The following is a 23,896-nucleotide window of genomic DNA, read 5'->3' on the forward strand; positions in this document are numbered from 1 at the left end:
GAAAACCATGTGCACTAAAGTTCAGATAGAGAGCTCTCAGTGCAAGCATTATAACACACCATTAACGGGGGCTATACCAGTGCACATTTGCAAACGTCTACGTTGTACCGCATCTATAATTTTCACTGTTACAGATGGGACCCGGTAATGGGATGAACTAGCCACACAGCATCTGCCAGTGAGTCAGCTCTCAAACCAGTGCGAGCAGCTCCATGTCACCTTCTCCTCTGCGGAACACTGTGACAGCTAACTTCAAACGATCTAGCAAGATAGATGAACCCTGATGACAGCAAAACTACATTGGGAAATACACTATATAAATGTGATTCATTTATTTATATTTTGCCACCTTTTTATAAAATATATCATAAAAAAATACTTTATAGCTGTGAGTGGGCGTGGCCTCGGTGATGCTGTCTGCCAGCATCATAATGTGATTGTGATGTGAACATTGTATCCAAGTGCCAGTTTAGCAGAGGAGCAGTTGAGGTGTGTTCATGGTTGAATCAGGAGCACATGTCCGTGGCCAGAGAGAAGGAAGTGAAAATGGTCACAAATTCGTGCCCACAGTGTGATCAACAGGTTCCCGTTGCAAGTCATGTCCCTGTGGATGCATATTTATCAGTCCTATGCAGCATGCAGGACAGACAGAGCTATCAACTCCAACCGCAGAGGACCACTCTGACCCCAAAATATGAAGAACAGAGAGAATTAAAAAGCCCAAGTGTTAGGCTGCTGGCCTGATCACCAACCCACAGAACTAGTTGGCGGAGGTCTTTACCTATAGCAGCCGCTTTTCCCTTAGAGCTTGATATGCTCACCGGTACTCAGATGCCCCCAGGACTTATCTTCAGGTGTAGTGTGTATTGGTAATGCAGAACCACACCGGCAGGCCAGGAGACTGGGCAGAAAGCAGAAAGCAGAAAGCATGAGGAAGGCCATTAATGGCAATTACATCAAAGTACACAGATGTCCGGTCACTAAGGAGACGGCCGGGACGCTCAGCGGGGTAATAGACGAGTCGCGGCGGCCACGGGCACTGCCGTGGCTCCTAACACCAAGAAAATCTTCACATTCAGTGAAGACTTGCACATCTAATAAAGATCCCGGTCCAATAGCCAGTCATGACGCAGCAGGGGGCGGTCAAAGGCTACAGCCACCAACAGGCAGGAGAAAGAGAAAGCGAGCAGCGGCAAGGAATTTAAGTGGAAGCGACGGGCCCGCTTTAACTGGAAAAAGCTGTGGCTAGGAGAAGGAAAGGATATCGATTTGTACGCCAACCTATTATGAAGTTCATGAGTCAGATATTTGTTCTATAGCCTGTCTGCAAGAAGAGTTTAACATTGAAGTTCATGAAGTCACATGTAAGTATAGAACTTTAATTTGACATCTGCACCTCCAGACAATTCAAAAACACATTTCCCCCTTGCACTAAAGACTGTTTTATATACAGCAAATTTATAATATTAAATTATTTTAGGCACACAGGAGCTTTTTGCTTACTTTTGCTTTTTTGTTGCTGTTGTCAGTGTAAAAGATGGGGACTTCTTTAGCAGAGTAATTCATTCTGACAGGCAACCAGACTTGTATTTGAATGTTTGATTACATATATATATATATATATATATATATATATATATATATATATATATATCAGTTTTATAAATGAGTAAAATAGAGTCTGACAAATGTACAGTTAAACAGTTAAACTGGTGTTGCCATCGGAAAAAAAGAAATTATTTTGTAACATCCTAACTGCAAAATTACCTATAAAATGTTTCTTCAGTCTCAAAAAAATGAATTAGCTTCTCCTAAATCACTTAAATCCAAATATTTCCAAGCCACAACAAAATTGTTTCAATCCCATTGCCCACAATAACGTTCCTTGCCACTCACCAGAGCCCATGCACATCAATAAGGTTTTTATTATTACTATTATTATTTTTTGTACAGAAAATTTATGAGAGAATGTACAGTAAAGAAAAGTTCTATAAAAAGAAGGTGCCAAAATAACATACAATAACCCTTACACCAACAGAGATGTGTGTTGATATTATGCTTCAAATGGCTACACCACTTTTAATATATTTACAATGTAACTTTTACTTTCCAAACTTTTTATATCATAATTAATTAACTATCTTACTGCTATTATATAGAAAAATAGGTAAGTTTCTATACACTTTCATGATTCTTCCCTTAGCATTCACAGCTTTAAAATTTACACTGAATTTTGTTCTGCAATGGAAACCCATCTCACAGAACAGTAGACCACTTTTTTATGAAGTGCAGTGGATTCCTGAATCATTTACAGAAGCTCTTCCTTCAGCAAGGACAGAGTTGTCTCTTAGACCTATTTACAAAAATAGTAGAGAAAAAATATTAAATACTGTGATTTTCTTCTTACCATTCCATGGGGTATATTTACTAAACTGTGGGTTTGAAAAAGTGGAGATGTTGCCTATAGCAACCAATTAGATTCTAGCTTTCATATATTTAGTGCATTCTACAAAATGACAGCTAGAATCTGATTTTTTGTTATAGGCAACATCTCCACTTTTTTTTCAAACCCGCAGTTTAGTAAATATACCCCATGTGTTAACCAACATGTGCAGATGCCTCAATAAAGTTTTTACAATTAAAATAAATGACAAAAAGCACTAGTGGCCCTATGTTATAAAATGAGGACAAAAGGACATTGCTCACAGCTCCGTGGCACAGTGGTTAGTATTACTGCATCACAGCACTGGGGCCAAAGGTTTGATTCCAACCAGGGCACTGTGTGGAGTTTGGATATTCTCCCTTTGTTTGCAGAGGTTTCCTCTGGATGCTCTGGTTTACTCCTGCACTCTAAAATCATACTGATAGGTTAATTGCCTTCAGGTGAAATTAACTCTACTGCCTGTATGTTCACATGATAGCGAATATAGATTGTAAGCTTCACAGAGACTGATGTGAATGATTAAATATTCTCTGCAAAGCCATGCATAAAATTGTGGCTCTAAATAAATAATAGGCTTATTATAAGGTTAATAATAATCACACAAATTGGTTTTGAAGAAGCTCATTAAACAATTGGTTAACATTCCTCAAGGTGTAATTATGCCTCAGATTGATTAAATAGAAGTAATGCAGAATTACTTCCAGGGACACTACCAAAGTTTGCCGCTGTAAGCCTTGGCTATCCAAAATGATAAACTAGATCTTTTTTTATTTTTTTGTTAAATTGACAATTCCTATAAATGCTAAGGGTTGACACCACACCACTGCATCACCTTCCCCTTTTACCCTAAAGCTGTCAAAGCTTAAATCATGACCTGAAAAAATGACACGGACACATGTTTAAATTTTTGGCGCCATAAGGTCACAGTTTTAATTGTTCTAAAAAATGGTGGCAATGAAAGTAGATGCAGTAACAGCTATCAGTCAATACCAAATGAAACTTGGGGTGGCCAGCCGGCCCAGAACCCCGGCGCTATCTTTATGGCGTCAGAAAGACTCCACACCTTCTGGCCTCAGAAATGACACTTAAACAAACAATACCCCAGACACTTAAACAAGTGACCTTGAAGAGACAAGAGCGAAGGGTGAAGAATACTGTGACCCAACACAACATTTGCACCAATGTATTAAACCGCTGGCTGCACTGCTTTCCCGCCAACTTTGGCGTCTTCTAACGGACAGACAGCCCACCACCATAGGACCGTAGAATTCTGCCAAAACCCCAAAATCCGCTTAATAAATAAACTCAAACTGATGTCCGTGAGGTGTACCACCCTTGGGTCAATCAATATGAGGGAACAGCATATGATGTTGATGTAAAAACCATTCTCCAGCAGCCTACGGGAAAGTATAAACTAAGCAGTTAATATGCTTCCTTATGCTATCCATGGTCAATCATGTGAGATCACCCCTCCAATTAAGTCTGGGAATGACTTCCGATCAAAAACCTATCATGCCGGGCCCTCTAATCACTTAGACACGCAGATCCTCTATCATTTGCCAAATCAGGTCAATTGTTTTCCCCTTAACCAACTGAGAAGCCCTGAAGTGCATTACGAGGGTAACAGAAACCTGATGTCTAGATATCTGGCTAGAAAACTCTTCCGAAAGCTAAGCCAATGCCTCCACATCTTACCGAAACCACTGAAAGTTCACCGGGCCATTACATGTAAATGCATCTGGAGCCAACGGGAATCTAGAAGTCCAGATGATGGAAATGTGACCAACATCTAAACAACTTCAAAGGGGCTTGGGGAAATGTTCTGGTAACCACAACAACGTCCCGAGGACCCATTACACATATATATGTACATTAAATGCATAGACATGCTATTCAGAGTACACATACACCAGTTAGATATAAACTAAATAGATAAGATGCAGCCCTGCAAGCAAGCGGAATGTAGCAGCCTGAAAATGCTGGACATGGAGAAGCAAAAGGAATGGTGAGACAGTGGCAACCCATAGGAAGGTAAAAAACCTTGAAGGTGCTCTATGCTATGAGGTCCTTTATCAGTGGAAAAATTAAGGAAATCCTTTCATGCCTTCACCCCCAAAGTGACGAGTGGAATGAGTCCTGGGTTGCCAATGGGAATAGAAGATCACAATTTAGTGGGTCTTAAATCTCTTGAAGGCGGGGGATTTGTGGCCTCCCGGCCTCTTGGTGCCCCCTGCAGAGGACCCTGTTACTGATGCAGAGGTGGCTGTACCGATCCTGAATGAAAGGGATTCCAAAATTAGCCTGGTTCAAACCAGCTGATAACACATATTTTTAATACAAATTAAATCATATTTGATGGGGAACACATTGTCTAGATGAATCAACCACACCTGGCCCCCCTAGGGTCCTAAACCACTAGTACGCCTTGGCCAATGTCATCGCTGAATCTGTTTGAGTGCCTCCAATGTGACAAAACACCCCACTGCCAAATTGTCATTGTAGATTTATGTGGTTTGCACATCAGGGATGCATCTTGCATACTAATCCTTTAGTTATTAAACAGAAAGACACCAGCATGATAAATAAGAGGTGGAGAATAAACCCAACCTCCTTGCTACAATTAGTGACATTTCCCACATTTTCTGCCAAGGTCTGTTTCCTTAATTTTATTTATTTTTTTATTTTTTTTATATGAAAAACGTAAGTGAGGGAAAAATCCAGCTGAAGCACCCAGCTCACCTAATCGAATGTTCCAACATATGCCATGGAAAAGCTGATTTAAATAACAAGGCTTATATTACGCAAGCACCTTGGCCCGCACTAGCTATCAGCGTACAAAACATAGTCAGGTCAAAGGGTCGTCTAAGGTCGGGATTGCAGCACGTCTGTCAAACTGCTATGTCCTAACAGGCAAATGAAAAATTAGCTGCTACACTGCTTACCCCTTCCCTTATTTGCTAGGGGGATGTAACTACCTGTGCCCCTGACTTCCAAAATCATGCCCTGAAATAGAAGGACAAAAACATGCCTACATAGTTTCCCGGCTCATCCCTGTAATGGGACCTCTGCGGACATGGTGACAACAATGAGTGCAAGAGCAATAGGGCAGAAACTAATGGATTAAGGGGATGAGAGCTCCCTAATCAGCTATAGTCTATCCAGTACGGTGAGGATTCAGCCAACAGCCGTTGCCAAGGAAAGGTGGAAATTGTGCAATTGGGTAATGTGCTTGTTGATATGCAACATCCACTATATCGGCCTAATAATTAAAATGCTACATCAAAGGGAGAAGGTGCGCATTACAGTTCGCCACAAGTCAACCTGTACTAATTGTTAAATAGATGTGCTATTTATTGTCAATTCAACAGAAATAGGGTCGAATGCCCTTATGTGCAATTTGGAGAATCGTGTTGAGCAGGCTATTCACCTTCATCTCTGACTAGCCTCCACTGCAACTATTGATAATCAAATACTTTGAGGCTGCATATAAAGGTCTCAGGTCCTAAGTCTGACTTCTGGAGTGAACTATTTGCGCTGTGTGCATATATATATATATATATATATATATATATATATATACATACACTAAGGACAACATTGAATTGTACACTGTACGTTCATGACCTAGAAGCAAATTTGGACAGAGACAGATTGCCTGAAGTGAGAATTTGTATGTGATTGTGATTGCGATTGTGATTGCGTTATTTATGCTATATGTTTAATAAATATATTATATTTATCCATGCACTCATGAACTCAGATTACTTCTTGTCATATCCTTTCCAGCGCCGTTAGGCATTAATTGTGTGTTTCAATTAACGCTGCATATGGAATAGTTAACGGAGCCTCTAATAGCTCGGCGAAGTGCTATGAGTAAATAGAGAGGCACATTCACCCATGGGTGAGAGACAAAATAGTATAGCCAACAGTTATACGGATAAAAACGCTCGTAATTAACCAGTGTTCTATATTTCAACCCTCAATTGTCTATCCTGCGTTAACTTCCTTGTATAGGTTTGTGCAGTGCCAAACACGTCCATGTGTATACCCGGATCCAATATTCTTTACACAGGTTGTAAGCATGCATGTGGGGCCCTATTACCTCTCTGTATGTATTACCCAGTGTTGTTTTATTACTGTTTGCTCCCAACGGTAAAGCACTACGGAATCTGCTGGCGCTATATAAATAAATGTTGATGATGACGATATTCTAACAAGAGCTAAACACTGCAAAACAAGCGTATTTCAGCATCACTCCAAGTCACCCCCTTGAGGCATCCACTCAGCAGCACAGCCCCTCCATTCCCTAACATGTCTACTAATGCTTTGCATGCGTATGTGTACGATGCACACAAGCTGCCGATGTTCATGCTCTGAATCAGAGGATCAACAAACTTCAAAAGTCTGATAATAAAAAAAAAAAAAAAAAAAATTGACCCTAGTCTCTGTCTGTCTCCCTCTCTGTCTGTCTTTGTGTGAGTGTGTGTATATATTAGGGAATTTAGACTGTAAGCTCCAATGGGGCAGGGACTGATGTGAATGAGTTCTCTGTACAGCGCTGCGGAATTAGTGGCGCTATATAAATAAATGATGATGATGATGATGATGATGATATATATATATATATATATATATATATATATATATACACATACACACACTATATATATATATATATATTTTTTTTTTTTTATTATTTTTTTTCAAAAATAGATTAAAAAAATTAAAATATAGAACAACTTGATCCCCAACTGTTCTGTAGTTATTTAGCTATATAAACAGCCTGCGGTGATCTGACTTTGTGACATCAGCCCTCTGGGGACATTTTAGCTTTAATGTGTGCATTTCAGAATGGCAAGAAGACAGCATTACGCCACATGAGCTTGATGAGCCCTTTAAGGAAATTAAGCCAGTTCTATTTTCATTTATTTCAATACTTAGAAATTAAAGACACATGCTTCATTGGCTGAAAAACATTTTCTCCAACCTAATAATGTGTTGAAATGGACTCTGAGAGGTCATTTGCAAATGGAACACACATGTAGCACAGTGAAGAACCTAAAATAGCACAATTTGTGTTGTAGTGGTATATACCGAGTGTGTAACCAGGGTGGTATCTTCAAGTACAGCTGTAACAAAATGCATAGGAAAAATATGCTGTGAAACAAGGGGAGGGTGATGTGTGGAGGGGGTAGGTGAACAGGATGTAATGAAGTACAAGGAACAGGCTGTGGAACAGGAGGTACACAAGAAACATTAAGAACACAAGTCCTTCTTATCTGCTGCAGCTACACTTCTGTGCAATCACAAAGAAAGAGAGGGACAATTCCTGCCCCTCTTGCTTATGTAAGCTTCCTAACCCCACCCCGTGAAAACTTATTGGTTACCTCACACTTGCCGACTTTTCAAATAAATTGTCCGGGAGGGGGTCCATCGAGGGGGAGTGGCCATGTGAATGGCATCATTAGGCGGGGGGTGGGGCCACAATGACTCGATTAGCCCAGCCCCTCCCACTTCACCAACGGAGATAGCTGGATCTGGGAGGTTTGCCTCCTTTCTCGGGAGTCTGGGAGAACTCCCAAAAATTCAGGAGTTTCCCGGACATTCTGGGAGAGTAGGAAACTATGAGTCACTTCCATATCCTGATAGAAGCTTATCCCTTCAATGTAAGTGCAGTAGTGAGATTGCAGGCCCAGCGTTTAAATGCATTTGGCACCATTCAGGTCCTCATTTCTCCTAATATAGTTGATGCATTACTATACTTCACCAGGCATACTGTACTAATAATAGGAATAATTTTATATCTGTAAGTCCACCTTGCAATATTTTCAGAACAATGTCCTGATTACTTATGGTCAAAGTGGAAATTTAAAAGTGCTAGTATGGGAAATGTAAGTGACTTGCATTCGTCCTGTAGGTCACTCAGGTTTCCAATTACTTTAGGGAATGTTATAATTTCAAACTCATTTTGGACATACTTGCCAACCTTGGCAAGCTAGCCTCCGGGATATCAGGGGGAAGGTAGGTGTGGGGAGGTGGGTGTGGGAATCGCACTTTGTTAACCTATTACAGCAGGGGGCGGGGGCACAGTGATGCGTGACTCGCATCCTAAGTCCCGCCCCTGCCACTTAAGTAATGAGAGGGCCATTAATTGAGAGGTTGCCCTGCTCTCCCGAAATTCGTGAGTCTCCCGGACATTCCAAGAGAGTAGGCAACTATGATTTTAGATGACAAACTGATAATAACACATGTTCTATAGAGAGAGAAACAAATAAATATTAGATATGCAATGGAAAATTGCATATTTAATTCTAACATCTCATCTTGATATCTTCAGCACTAGTTACTTCGTAGTAAACAGGCATCCAGAAATGAAATCAAATTCTGAAATATGGAAGATTAGACACCTCTGTTCCATGCAGCTGTGTCCTAATTGACTGCCCCACCTTTTGTGACATGTGGTCAAATGACTCAGTACTAACCAATAACAGCAATTGTAAACAGAGACACAGGGCTAATGGGGTGTGGAATAGACTAACACATTATTATAATGATAACATTACAATATTCACAACAAAAAAATCAAGGTTATGAAACAGTACATCAACAACACTTCTATTTTCTCATGTACACTAGGATATTAGAAGATACACCTAATGTAGGTAACTTGGTATTGTGTCTGAATAATCAAAAATAATATCATACTAGAAATAAATATCAAAAAGCAATGGGAAGAAAAATAGCGAGGATAAGTGTTGGTATGGCATACTGCTCTATACTGGCCCTCTTCAAGCACTTATTATTTGTATGATAAAATAATCGAACTTAAGTTCCCAGACACAAGTACAATCAAGGGCTTTTATGCTGAGCTTGAAAGTTCCAGACATCTTCAAATAATTCTCATAATTGACATAAAACCTTAAACAAACTGAATTTAAATTAATTTATAATTAGATTATTTCCACTTATATATCATACATTTCATATGATCAACTAATAAAAAATACAATATTATTGCAAATATCTGGCAGTAAAATCTTTGAGTTGTACTTTCACATCACCATTCCATATTCATCTTGCTCTGTATTTATATTTTTGTGGACATCTATAAATAGACCAGGGATGATGATGGTCACACCATTCTCTTATGCGGTGCGGTTTAGGTATAATAACAGAGAAGTCCAGGCAGAGCAAAATATGATGAGGAAATTCGGCTGGTGCACTAGAGATTGAATTGCGTCCAAATGCGGAGTGAGGCAAACATTCCCCAGAAAGGTTTCAAAACTTTGCTCAGCTTTACTGCCAAGATAAGTCTGAATAGTAGAAGGGGCAGTTAAGCACTTGATTAACTCAACATCTTTTTTTCATCATATCTGTCCAATGGACAATTTAATGTATTAGGTATAGTACATTAATACATAAAAATGTAACATATTCAACAAGTTGCAGCTTAGTGTAACACTTTGAATTTCAATAGAAATTTGCAAAGCAGACTCCAAGAAGTTTTCCCATAACAGTGCATAATGAAGCTCCCTAGAATGCAAAGCTGCTGTCAACATGTACTTAAACTCTTAGTTATTACCATATATTTAAATTTTCTGTTGACCAAAGTCTATCCACATTAAGTAAATGGTAGATTAGAAGAATCCCTATCACAAGTGTGCTGGCACACACATAATGTAAATTATTTGTAACTGTTCACTCACTGTATACAAATGTTAGAAAGATCAAATATATCAGAGATAATGTAAATTTATAGTATTTTCTTAATTCTCACTGGTACGGATAAATCAGGTTCATTTAATTTTTTTTAAAAAAGAGGAAACTGACATTAGTCCCAAGATGTTCAATGTGTACTATTGTGACTATGCAGGCGTGCAGAACATACAGATGCATTTGGAATGAAAATAAAGTTTATTTGATTGCATCAATTTTACATCACTATCATACGAGCATCAACACTCAACTGATGAGTGTTTGTGTGAGCAATGCCAAGATGGGAATAGCTTAATCTCCTTCGCTGCAGTTTTACTAATGTGCAGGGAAAAACAATTTTGGCTACAAGGAGCTATTGTTAAAATCAGCACAATTGGGCCAGTGGCCTGGCAAACTATGTGCACTAAAGTTCAGATTTAGAGTTCCCAGAGCAAGCATTATAACACACCATAAATGGGGGCTATACCAGTGCACCTTTGCAAACACCTAAGTTGTACCACATCTATAGTTTTCACTGTGACAGATGGGACCTGGTAATGGGAAGAACGAGCCACACAGCATATGACAGTAAGTCAGCTTTCAAACCAGTGCCAGTGGTTCCATGTCACCTTCTCCTCTGTGGAAAACTACGGCAGAAGACTGAAAGATCTAGCAAAATTGATGAACACTGTTGTATATAAATGTGATTTGTTTATTTATATTTTGTCACCTTTTTATAAAATATATCATAAAATAATACTTTATAGCTGTGGGTGGGCATGGCCTCGGTGATGCCGTCTGCCAGCATTATAATGTGATTGTGATGAGAACGTTCTTTCTGAGTGCCAGCTTAGCAGAGGAGCAGTCGAGGTGTCTTTGTGGTTGAATCAGAAGCGCATGTGGCCTGAGCCAAGAAAGTGAAAACGGTCGCAAATTTGTGCCCACAGTGCGATCAACAGGTTCCTGTTGACATGCCGCAGCAGGGGGCGGCCAAAGGCCGCCAACAGACAAGAGATGGACAAGGCGAGCAGCGGCAAGGAAACTAAGTGGAAGCGACGGGCCCACGTTAACTGGGAAATGCTGCAGGTAGGAGGAGGAAAGGATATTGATTTGTATGCCAAGCTATCGGATGAAAGGGCTGCTGAGCTTTCCAGGTCACTAGCTGAAATTAATAGAAAGCTCATGAGTCAGATACTTATTCTATAGCCTGTCTGTGAGAAGAGGTTAACATTGAAGTTCATGAAGTCACATCTCCACATAAAATGTTAATTTGACATCTGCAGCTCCAGGGAATTATAAAAAATATTTTCCCATTGCACTAAAGACTGTTTTATATACAGCTATTTTATAAAATAACTTTTTCTTAGACATACACAGGAGCTTTTTGCTTATTTTTGGTTTTAGTTGTTGTTGTCATTGTAAAAGACTTTAAATCTTTTTTTAGGAGCGTAATTCACTCTGTCAGGCAGCCAGATTTGTATTTAAATGTTTGATGTAATATATATATGTATATATATATATATATATATATATATATATAAATACCTAGGAAGAAGGAAAAGAAGAACGGCGCCTTCTGGTGTAGTATTTGAGAAACAACACAAATAACAATTTGATAACATAGGCGTGTAGACTACATAAGGATTCCCGGCTATGTAGCTTCAGAAATATAGGGCTCCAGACACTAAGTGAGTGATACACAAGAACCAGAGAAGGTGTATATCTATGTGGTGACACATAATAGGTAATCAGATTATCTGTAAAGGCTGCTTATTGGTCATCCAAACAGCTCCACTGTTGTTACAGTTTAACCGCTCTGCTTAGCAAGTAGAGAATGTGAAAGAGGAAATACCATATAGTGTAGTATTTATACACAAGGAATTTATTCAACATAAGGTATAAAATGCACACTCACACTAATATGAATAATAATGTGCTTATTTGTGAGCCATATGTACTGTGTTATGGTGTCTTCAGTGTATATATATATATATATATAGCAATTTTATAAGTGAGAAATATACAGTCTGACAAATGTGCAGATTATATGACCATTATATATTAAACTAGTGCGGCCATCAGAAGAAAAAAAAAAATTGTTTCTAATCCATCTACAAAATTACCTATAAAATTCTTCAAACTCACAAAGATACTTAACATCTCCTAAAGCACTTATATCCAAGTATTTCCAAACCGCAACAAATTGTTTCACTCGTAAAAAATTGTTTCAATCCCGTTGCCCATGATAACTTTCATTGCCGCTCACCACAACCCATGCACATTAATAAGGTTTTCATTATTACTATTAAAAGTTTTTGTACAGAAAATATATGAGAGAATGTACAGTGTGTAAAGCTTGCAAACCCTTTAGAAATGTCTGACTTCATGCATTAGTGCTGATCTCATTACTCATCACATGTGCTGCGATATCATCGGAGGTATTAGGCCATTTGCCTGGCCCAAATATAGCCACAATACACAATAATAATTTGACTGCAATCTGACATCTTGGTAAAAATGGAGGCCTGTGTGTGCATGTGGTCATCTACCAAGGGTACTAACAGACCCTAGTTATGTCGGAAGTGATTCGTCCCATGGGACTATATGGGCAGATCTCATCTAATTCGACAATCAATGGTTATGCATGAGCACAAAGCAGCAGAGTCGGCTCGTGTTTGGACACCTGTTCTAATTACAGATCAAAAGATTAATTTTGGGCACTTATTCATGTCTTTATTCAATGCATTGATCTTTGTTCACTGGACATTATTTACAAGGAGTGCAAGAAAACAATAGCAATCAATCCTATAATTTGTATTAATTGTCGGTCCTGTAGTTGATTAATTCTCATTTCTGAGTATTTGCACTTTTGTTAGTTTCTAATAAATACCACCCATGCCTTGAAACTGAAGTGACTGTGGCTATACATTTAGTATTAATGGTACATTTGTGGCAGTCATAACTTTAAATATAATATTTATATTCCTGTTTTTAAATCACTCAAAAGACAACACAAACTAAGGGCCTTATGTAGAGTTGGATGTCCGACTCGTAAGCGCAAAAAGTGCTGCTTTAAAACGGCGCAGTAGCTCCTCCGATCACCCCTCCATGCTTTCAGAAATGGAACAGGGAAGGTAGTGGACAAGTCTAGTATAGTAAGTGCGTGTTGATGTTCTGCTGAGGGGGATGTAGCCGAGGGTACACTTCTAGGAGACGTATCTGTTGTAGGTGCTTCTCCCCTGGTATTAGAACCTTGCTATGTTAAAAAATTAAATTAAAAAAAAAAAGTTTGCCAGTCACCCAATCATCTTAAATAACCTTAGTGCTGCCAGCCCAGACTGGCAATCGGAAAATCAGGGGAACAAAAATTAAGAGGTCCCCAAGAAATAGCTAGTACCAACACTAGGCAATGACAGCCAGGGCTGGTGGCACTATAGCAGGAAAACCCGTAGCATGGAATCCCCCTGCCAAAATGTCAAACCAGCCCTAGGCAGGTCAGCATGGGCCTGGATACAGTAGGCATATAGGGCCCACAAAAAAATGCACTCCCCCCAATAGGTATAACCTGCTTCATGCTGGGACACCTGCTGTATAAAATATCAACAAATACAGCTTTATATCATTACATAGATATTAGGTTGGCAGAGTTTTCCTGGGATAATACTTGCACATGCTAGGGTGAATGATGGCACCTATTGTGGAGCTGTTCTCACATTCAGCATTTTTGGGTGCATATAGCAGACTGCATTAGTGGAATTGTGTTTTCAGGTATTCATGCTCAATGCACAATCATTCATCTTTGGGCTGGACCAACGCAAACATATAGATAAGAACAGAGGACATGTATATTGCAAATATATTAGTGCTGGTGAAAGCTGTATTAGCCAGACAATGGTTAGCAGCAGAACTTCCCAATATTTCTACCTGGTTGTACTTGTATTTATGTCCTGCAACCTCCTAATCAAATATGAACAAACCTGGTCTGGGTGGCTAAATGTGATATAGTCTCACACTGATGATAATCTAACAGGTGATGTAATAGAAGTCACACATGTGGGGGCCAATTACTGTAAACTATGTTAATATACTCTTATCTACTATCAGTTGTTACCAATGTTATCATCTTGTACTATCAATGTACTGTCAGTGTCCTTGCAATATTACAATAATGCATTTATTTTTTTATATATGTATTTGTGCCCACTTTGATTTTGGGGGAAAGGTGAGAAATGAGCTTTCTTACTGTAATTTGCAAAAACTTGCAATAAAAATATCTTTCAGGGGAAGAAATTAATCTATATTGTAGAACAGGATAATGGCCATTCACAGTATCACCTCCCATCTCTCCAGGGGTGTTCCTGTAATGAGGTAAAGTAATTCAACTGGATTTTGGGGCACCAAAATACTTTAAATCAGTTTATATTTAATACATTTCCTTCCTGCCATAGACTAAAATATTGCTTCTTATTTCTTGATATATTTAAAATTCATTGAAGTAAAAATAGTTTTCATCTACAGATGTAGCAAGTTTTAAATCGACGCCTGGAATGTCATGATTTTATCTCATTGTGCCATTCATGCATTACCATCTCATCTCACATTACCATAACATAATTCACAAAACCTTTAATACTTTTTGCTTGTAGTACCAGTATGATCCTCTATTCATAACAGTCAGCATACAGTATAGATGTTTAGAAACAGTAGCCATCATCATCAACTTCTCCCCTGGGCAAGCGGCCCTGGTCAGTTGTTAATGATGACTTGCACGTGCATCTATTTCACTGTTTAAAAACAAACTAAAACAGGCTGCCCGCCCCAAAGAAAATAATCCATAACAAGCCCTATACAGCCTGAAATGGTTTCCACCAAAGCAGGGGTAAAATAAATGTGAGGTTCCCAAGGCTGGTGCACAGTTTCTCAGTGCCATAGGCAAACAAACAATCTACCACCCAATTCCTCCAAATACCCACATACTCAAACACTTGACAATTGTAAAATACAAATAATAACTTGCCTTCTCCTGGCTGGCAGGTAAGACTGCAGTCCAGGTTCACATATATCTGATGCAGAATGCTGTTTCCAAATGTTACATTTTGAAACAAAGAAAAAATAAATACTTGTAAGAATAATCCGGCAACAGACTCACCCCTCCCATCACATATTATACCCAAACCACCCCCACACATTACATAAATATCACCCCACAACTCTCCCCACACATTACTCCAATACCATCCCCAACCCTCACATTACAGTATATTTTAATCTGGGGCACAAGCACACAGCAACTGTCCATCATAAACAGCCCCCAAATCTTCAAATCCTCAAAAACAACCTGTCATCATAATTAACCCCTTATAATAATCCCGAAGCCCCTCATCAATCAATCCACAGTCATTAACCTCCTCAAAATCATTAAATCTCTCATGATCATAATAACTTCTTTGACAACATTAACCTCCCCATCATTAATTAACCCCCAACTTTACAAAGTAATTCCCTTATAACCAATAATACCCACATCATCCTCCTCATAATTAATGAATATTCCCCTTTATAGACATTATGTCCTTCAACATTATGATAACATCCACCTCCCCATAATTAATTAACCCTAACATCATTAAAACATCCCTTTTATATTCATTAACCTCCTTAATCATTAGCTCTCTCAAACTCATCAATTAGTACCTCACCCCTATAATTAACTCCCAATCATTATGACTAAACCCCTCAACATCAGCTTCACACCAAGTATATTATAAGTATACTTATACTTACCTTACCTTACCTTTTGCTGCTCCATCATTAGTCAGAGGGGCCACTGACATATACTTAACGTGTAACTTTTTCGTTGTTCACATAAATACTTGGCACCATCCCACAGTGATGCCCCCAAAAGCTACAATTAGGCAGCAGCCCCAAAAGCAACCATTAGGCCTGGAGGTCCCCCTTCTATACAGAACTCAAAAATAAATATTTATATAAATTATTAGTAAGGATGAGTGAACTGCTTTTTGAGTTTGTGCCTCAAGTAGCCAAATGGTAGACACACACTAGAACACTTGGTCTCTTACCTCTAGTGACTTTCTTTGGTGTTCTAAAAAATACATATTTAGTCCAGGGATGTTACTTGCAGACATATCTCTTCTGTATTGCATGCATACTGCTTAATATTTTTTAATGGTACAACTTTGAGCGTTAATGGACAGACAGCTATAATTGTGGATGGGCACATAATCAAACGTCCCTAACCTGGAAAAAACCTGGGGGTAAATTTATCAAGCTGCGGGTTTGAAAAAGTGGAGATGTTGCATATAGCAACCAATCAGATTCTAGTTATCATTTATTTAGTATGTTCTTCAAAATGAAGGCTAGAATGTGATTGGTTGCTATAGTCAACAGCTTAATGTTTTTCAAATCCGCAGCTTGATAAATGTATCCCCTAGTCCTACCCAATCAGTGCTATCAGAAACATCAGCTACATTAGTGGTACACAGCCCCTCTTTCTCTTAAGAGCTAATCTTGCAAGATCTGTGCTCTCACAGGGTGGATGGAATATTCATTGATTAAGTAGTCTGCCTAGCTTTAAATTCAAACACTTTGTGCCCATGGTACTCTACAACACTGTACTATGGCAAGTCTCTTGGATTGTGCATCACCATTATGTATCAATGAAAGATGGTTGCAATCAGTTATGGGCATACCTTCCAATATTCCTGATTAGAAAATAATCAGTACAAGGGAAATTGGTACTGCTGGCAGGTAAATATTAGCTTTGATCTATTTAAACTAATATTTACTAATAAAAGTAAATGATTGCTAGGATTTACAGCACATTACAAGTGTAAATGTAATGTACCTTTTTATAGTTGAGAAGGAAAAATCTGAAGACGAGCTATATGCAAACGTGTAAATGTTACAACCTCCTACTTCTTGAGAACCACTGCTATAAAATAAATATTTTCACCTTTCCTCCTAAAGCATAGCATTTATGGCTTAAATTAATAACAAGAATGAACAGACATCAAACTTCCTTTATTATGTCTCACTTTGGGTGTTTAAGTCTATTTTTTTTTACATTGAACATAGTGCTAAAAATGCACTCAGTGTCCCATTAAATATAAAACCTGTGTAACACCCTTTTTCCTTGGCTAAGGTGTGTGTACTAGTCAGGGGCAGGCTGGGCTGCGGGGAGGGGGGCATCTGCCCCCTGGGTCAGTCCCATAGTGGGCTACCTTGGGCTGGATCACTGGGCCACCTGTATTTTTTTGCTTTAAAATAGGCTGCTGAGTCGAGTCTTACCCCCTGGGCTAAGATTTGCCAGCCCTACCCTGGTACTAGTCTTTGTGTGTCCTGTCTACATATGGACTCTTTACCTTGTATTCAGTGTCACACAGTACCTCCACCTTGGTCTAAGTACTGTAGGCTCTTCGTGGGGTAGTGTTCCGAAGTTAGCAACACCAGAGAGAGACCAAGGAACCCTCTGCCCCCCTAAACTTGACCACATGAACACACAAAGGAAATATTATCACACCAAATGGGTTTGTAGAATTTTTTATAAAAATAGACTATTAGGGGGGTATTCAATTGTTGCCGTTAACGCTCTCAAACGAGCGCCCCTTAAAAATATTAGCGTTAATACGGTAATTACTCGCTAAATTTCATCTCGCAGCTCCCTGAGCTGCGAGATGAAATTCAGCGACTAAACTACCGTATTAATGGTATTTAAGCGCATATTACCGTATAAACTGTAATATTTTTCGAGCGCTCGTTTTTTTTTTGTTTTAGCGCGTTAAAAGCAACAATTGAATACCCCCCTCATAGTGTGAACAATACAATCACCTAAATTTAACAAAAAGTGCACTACTACATTTGATATCATAACACCAAAAACAAATCTCTCTCACCGATTATAGAGTAGAGCTACCTCCAATAAAACTTATATAATATTCGCTAGACTAAATTTATTGATAACAATCTATATACAGATATCTGTCTGAATAACTTTAACAATCTATGAACACTTAAAATATCTATACAGTCCTGATGAAGCAAAACATATATCTATATGATTATACAACTTTTTCATAGGGTAGTTTGAATATAAGCCCTTACTTCTTTCCACCCCAACATAAAGCAGTTTGCAGCCTGAAGTGCCAGACAATGTCCCAATCCACTTTACTGACCTTAGAATTCACTACAATAGCTTTATTGTCAATTCTCGGTTAAATCACATTCTCACTTGTGCCCGGTTGAATTTTTGGCCTTTTATGACATCCACAATAATGTCAGTTTCCCCCTTCCTCCAGTTCTTTACTGACTTTCTTTAGCAGACATAGCAAACAGTGACATCCATATAATAGGCTCTTTGCCAAATAAATTATCTCTTCTTTGTAAATATTGCATGAATAACTGGACACTTTTACCTATTTCTCTTGAGTTGACTCAATCCAATCACCCTAGTTAACTATTCATAACCTCACCCTTGTAATAATATACCAGTCCTGCAAAAGGGTGTAAATTAACTTTTTTCAGGGCTTCATACCACAACCCTATTTAACTAACATTAACTAATATGGCTCAGTCCAATCACATAAACAATATTAGAAACAGTGGTACTTATCAGACTCTCTCTCTGTATTTGCTCCTCTGTTCATATCTCTCACAGCAGTTCAGCTTATAGTGCCTCCTGTTATGGCATTCTCCTCTGCCTATAGCGCTGGTCTCTCTCATCACCGTCTTAGCACTTTCTCAATTCTGTTCCCTCTCCTCTCCTCCATAGTCCTTCTTCTCTTCGAACTGCTGTCTCTCTAGATTCTCTAACTTACGTTTTTCAACTGCTTCTTCACCAGCTCCTCTTCCCCACTGCATGCTGGGAGATGCTGTTCTCTGCCTACAGGGGAGGTATCTAAAGCGCATGTGCACCTGCTCGGGTTACCAGTGCTACACCTAATTGCCACCAGCTTAGAGCTTAGTTGCAAAATGTAATTGCTATTTCAGATCGAAAATGGTTGTGTCTATTTCCACACAAAAAAGTACACCCTTAAAAATGAGCCCTCTCATTTAATTTCAATAATCTTGATTGGCAAAATGAAATCTCATTTTCTTACTGCTCCTCAAAACTTAAGGCACAGATGCACTTACTACATACTTATTAGCAAGGAGGACCGTTACTCCTCCCATTGGACAGAACCACCAAATAAAATGTTATACAGCAGCTTGGCCATTTTGTGGAGGCAGAAATTTTGTGGGCTGGACCATTATTTATGAGAATGCAGTTTATACGTTCACTAAGGATTAGTGATACCATTGACAGCTTGACTATGCTTGGATTAGTATATACTTTAAATAATGACAGACACATGCACATTTTAATACAGTTTTTGAGGCTGTAGCATACTGTCAATGCACAATATTTCTCAGAAACATACTTTAAGTTAACATTGTTGATGTGTCTGCATAATGCATATGCCTGCTAATCGTCTGCATGGTATGTCATTCTTGTATCTGACAGCCAGCAAATAAACATCCATTTACAGAGCATGCTATTAACTTAAACACAGTGTAGAAATAAATGCTTCATACATATTCCCTAGCAATTATCACTGAAACATTACAGCTTATATAAAATTTGGTACATGGGTTATGAACAGCTTAAACGTAATGAAAAAATATCTTAAAAAATGACCACCCTTCTCTGAATTGTATTATGGATGTTGTTGCAAATGTGTTTTTTTATTGAAGTGGATTTAAAAGTTTACAGTAACTAAACTACCAGTAAAACAAGTGTACTGTGACCATACCACAGATCAGAGTGACTGGAATCAAACAAATCTTTAATCTCTTCTCTAAGTTTTAGGGTAAGAACCATTATTTATTTCAGTGACTGAAACCAATTTTCAAATCCATCCACAAACAACTCAAAAGAGCTAAGTATATTGCATTAGCTCTACATAGAGTTTATTGATTACATATTGATATTCTATTCTCTGTATTTCATAGTCCTCTTTTACATAAATATATCATGAACATATTTACCTACAGAAAAACCTGTCTGCAACCCACACATATACAGCATCAAATAGCATTATTTAATGCCCAAACCTCAATATCTTACAAAAGTGCCCTGTGCGCTGTCAATTATTATTTCAAAGTTATTATCTTACTTGAAGCAGCAAGGACTAACCAGAAGTAGCGCAGATTTTTATACATTCATATCTATGGTTTCCCTTGGACTGGCATGGTCACTTAACTACATAGTTTTAATGCAGCGATATTGTTTCCAGCTTTTACAAATCTTCTTTCCCACTAATTATATTTGGTTAGAACTGGAACCTTTTCATGGAGGCAAAGACCTGTCTGTGTGTATGGATGAAATATGACACAGCAATATAATAAAATAATGCTCTTTATTCATGCACAATGGAGCAAAAACATTTCAGCACACATTGCAGTTCTCTGTTTAATGTAAGCAATGCATGCATATTGCAATGTCTGCTGTTAAAACAGTGTGCAAGTGACTAATCTTTTTATGACACATTTTGAGATACAAAAGTAGTCAATGCAATTCCAAAAGGAAATGATTTTGGCAAAAGCCATATTACTAACTTATTACGTTTACCAGCTCAGCAAATGGATTCAGAGTTAATTATCTTCTTTAGTCTGAAATGGTATTTTAGGATAATGATGACTATATCTGTAGACTGAGAAGGAGCAATTCATTTTTAGGACTCATAGCAAAATTTGAGTAAGGGGCTAACGAAGCTGTCCTTGGTTCCTCACTCTGCTATCAATAAAGCAGAGTGGGAGGGCTCTCCTAAGCTTTGTAGGTGATGGTGAGTAATTTGAATTCCATTCTGAATTCCCTATAGATTGTAAGCTTTCGAGCAGGGTTCTCTTACATCTCTGTCTGTATGTATTACCCAGTATTGTCTTATTAATGTTTGTTATCAATTGTAAAGTGCTACGGAATTTGCTGGCGCTATATAAATAAATGTTGATGATGATGATGATTCTGGAGGACATGGGATGTAAATGTAGGGATTTGTAGTGTGGAACTTTAGATGTGGATCAGCAAGAGAGGAAGATCAGTCTTTCTGCGACATTTAAGATGGATTGATGAGTAGATAGATAAGTAAGGAGAGTGTAAGGAAGGAGGAGATTGCAGTAGTGATATGAGGAGAGAGTGAATAAGAGTTTTGATAGCATATTGGGTAAGAAAAGGGGGTATTCAGGAAATATTTTTAAGGTAGAGTTGACAGGACTGGGAAAGAGAGACTAACAGTGAGGAATAAACTGGATGGCTGAATGAGCAAACTAATTTGCCAAAGAAGTATTAAGTGAAAAAAAGCAGAGGGAAGAGATCAGAACTCTGTGGGACCCCAACAGATAGTTGGAGTTGAAAGAATTGAGGGTGTTCAAGACTGTCAAAAGCAGACATGAGGTCCAGGAGGATAGCTATGAAGAAGTGACCCTTATACTTTGCTTTGCTGTAAGTAGATCATTGATCACTTTTGTGAAGGCAGTCTCAGTGGAATGTTGGGACGGAAGCCAGATTGTTTAGAAGAGAATGGGAGGAGAGAAAGTGAGATAGATGACTATACACAAGTTGGTCAAATAGTTTTGAGACACAGTAGAGGAGACAAAAAAGGCAGTAGTTTTAGTGAGAGGCTCATTCAAGTATTCAAGGAATAGTTTACTAACAATGGGTGAGAATTGTGTGTTTTTAAAGGAGGATGTTTCACAGTGCGGTTTGCTCCCAGGAGTGAACCTTTTAATTGTGGTAGCTATCAGAGACACACCAGGACCGTTAGTCTGAAAGGAAGGGTTGTGACAAAGCTGAAGTCGATGGAGAGGACAGAATCGTGAAAGACAAAGTCTATGGGTTGGAGAATGTAGAATAATGAAAGATCAAAATTGTAAATAATCAGAATAAGCAAAAATATGAAATTCTAAGTTTGTTCCTGCAAAGATTGGTAAGAATGAGGGCTTTAAAAAAGCTGCATGTAGGTAAGATCTCTTAGCTATAACTGACTGACCTTTAGCAAAGTGCTAATTGCAGTAAGTGAAAATAAATGTGCAGTTGTCAGTGTTGAAAGTGCACTGCCATGTGTTGCTTGTAGCTGGTATTGAGATGAATCCTCACCGTGACCCTCTTTTATGATCAAACTCTTAATGCAACCCTCTAAGCATGGTAGGATACAACCTGAATAATTTGGCAAGCATGGCAGGTTCATTAAGATCAGTTAACTTAATCCACATTGGAAATGTGTCATTCACTACCAATTTCAAAAGGGAGCTGGTTAACATCATGTGGGTCCTGAAGGAAGGTTTTTGCCTTAGCCTGTACATTACCAGATTTATCTTCCCTCTGATTGGGTACAACCCAAACTTCTTAGTTTTACTGATGCCAGGATGCCCTGCCAATTTTGAGAAATGTCCACATTGTAGATTTTCAAGTTGGCAGCCAGGAGGAATGATCTTTTTCCCTTTGGGTGCCGTTGACCCCTTGGTGAATGCTGCCATTTTGACCTGGATAGTGTCTAAAAACAATTCTAAAAAAAAGGGCATTTGCAAGATTAAGTCTGGATGTAAAGATGAGAGATCAGTGGGACGGTTTACTAATGCTTGATAGTAATTTCATTGAGCCCGATAGTCAATGTTACCATTAAAAACAACCCTACACTGATTGGTTCCTGAACATTATAATGAAATTATGCTTCCAGTTCTTCTGTATGTAGATAGCCTTTTTCTCAATCTCAGACAATGGGTATTTTCTGCCCCTTGGTGGCATGGTGCCAGGTAGCAGGCCAATTTGGCACTCTCATTCTCTGTGTTTCTTCCTGAATTATCAAAACACTGCTGAAACTTTGGCACTCCTCTAGAAGCACTTTTGGTCTGGAATTAGTCTCCTCTTTTGGGAAGTAGCCCATTTCAGTACTGCTTTCATTTGTTGTAGGCAAGTGGTCTCTCATGAATTGTCTCCCTCCTGTACCTTTTTGCCCTTCAATTAATCAGTGGGTTGTGCATGTAGAACGTCCCAGGATGATTGGACGCTTTGGGGAATGGATGGCGCTGAATGAGATCACTTTTTATTGGCTGAAATTATCAGAATCTGGATAGTCTCTTGTGTTGTCAATGCTGGTGTTATGAATGATCCATCCACTGCTCCAATGGCAATTGACCTGATCTTCAGATCCAAGTTTAGTTCCATATTATTTGTTTTAAACTATGAAGTTTCTCCACCACGCATCGCTCAGGACCAGCGCAGAAATTGGTATTGTAGGCATATAAATTGGTAGATTTACACAACATTGTAAAGTTACATAGCATAGCAAATGCTAAAAAGGAAAGTTTAAAAGAAAATAACTGAGATTACTTTATTTTATCTTTTATTGTACATTGCGATACATAATATTGTTTAATTTTTTTGCTGGAGTATCACTTGAAATTAATGTGTTTACTTATATGATAACAATCCAAGTATATAAATGACCCACTGTTCTAATTCAATATTTACTCTAATTTCGCAATTAATCACCATGCATTCTCTTGCTAAAACATCATTCATCACCAGGGATAATTTTTACTGTATTTCTTGATTGTTTAATTATCCCTTAGTTTATAATGTTATGCAAGATAGAGGGAAGTCAATGAAATATATGTAAATTAACAATGCATAATTTCAAAAGTTGTGAAAATAATTTTTATGTCAAATAATATCATATTGTATAGTATTCACAAAATTTAAAG

The 23,896-nt window shown here is 38.4% G+C and overlaps 1 pseudogene; it reads left to right on the plus strand.

The window, feature by feature from the left end:
* Nucleotides 1–516: 516 nt before the first annotated feature.
* Nucleotides 517–11,344, plus strand: LOC142101565 (UPF0547 protein C16orf87-like; annotated as a pseudogene).
* Nucleotides 11,345–23,896: the final 12,552 nt, after the last annotated feature.

Source organism: Mixophyes fleayi, chromosome 9 (assembly GCF_038048845.1).
Source record: "Mixophyes fleayi isolate aMixFle1 chromosome 9, aMixFle1.hap1, whole genome shotgun sequence".
Lineage (NCBI taxonomy): Eukaryota > Metazoa > Chordata > Amphibia > Anura > Limnodynastidae > Mixophyes > Mixophyes fleayi.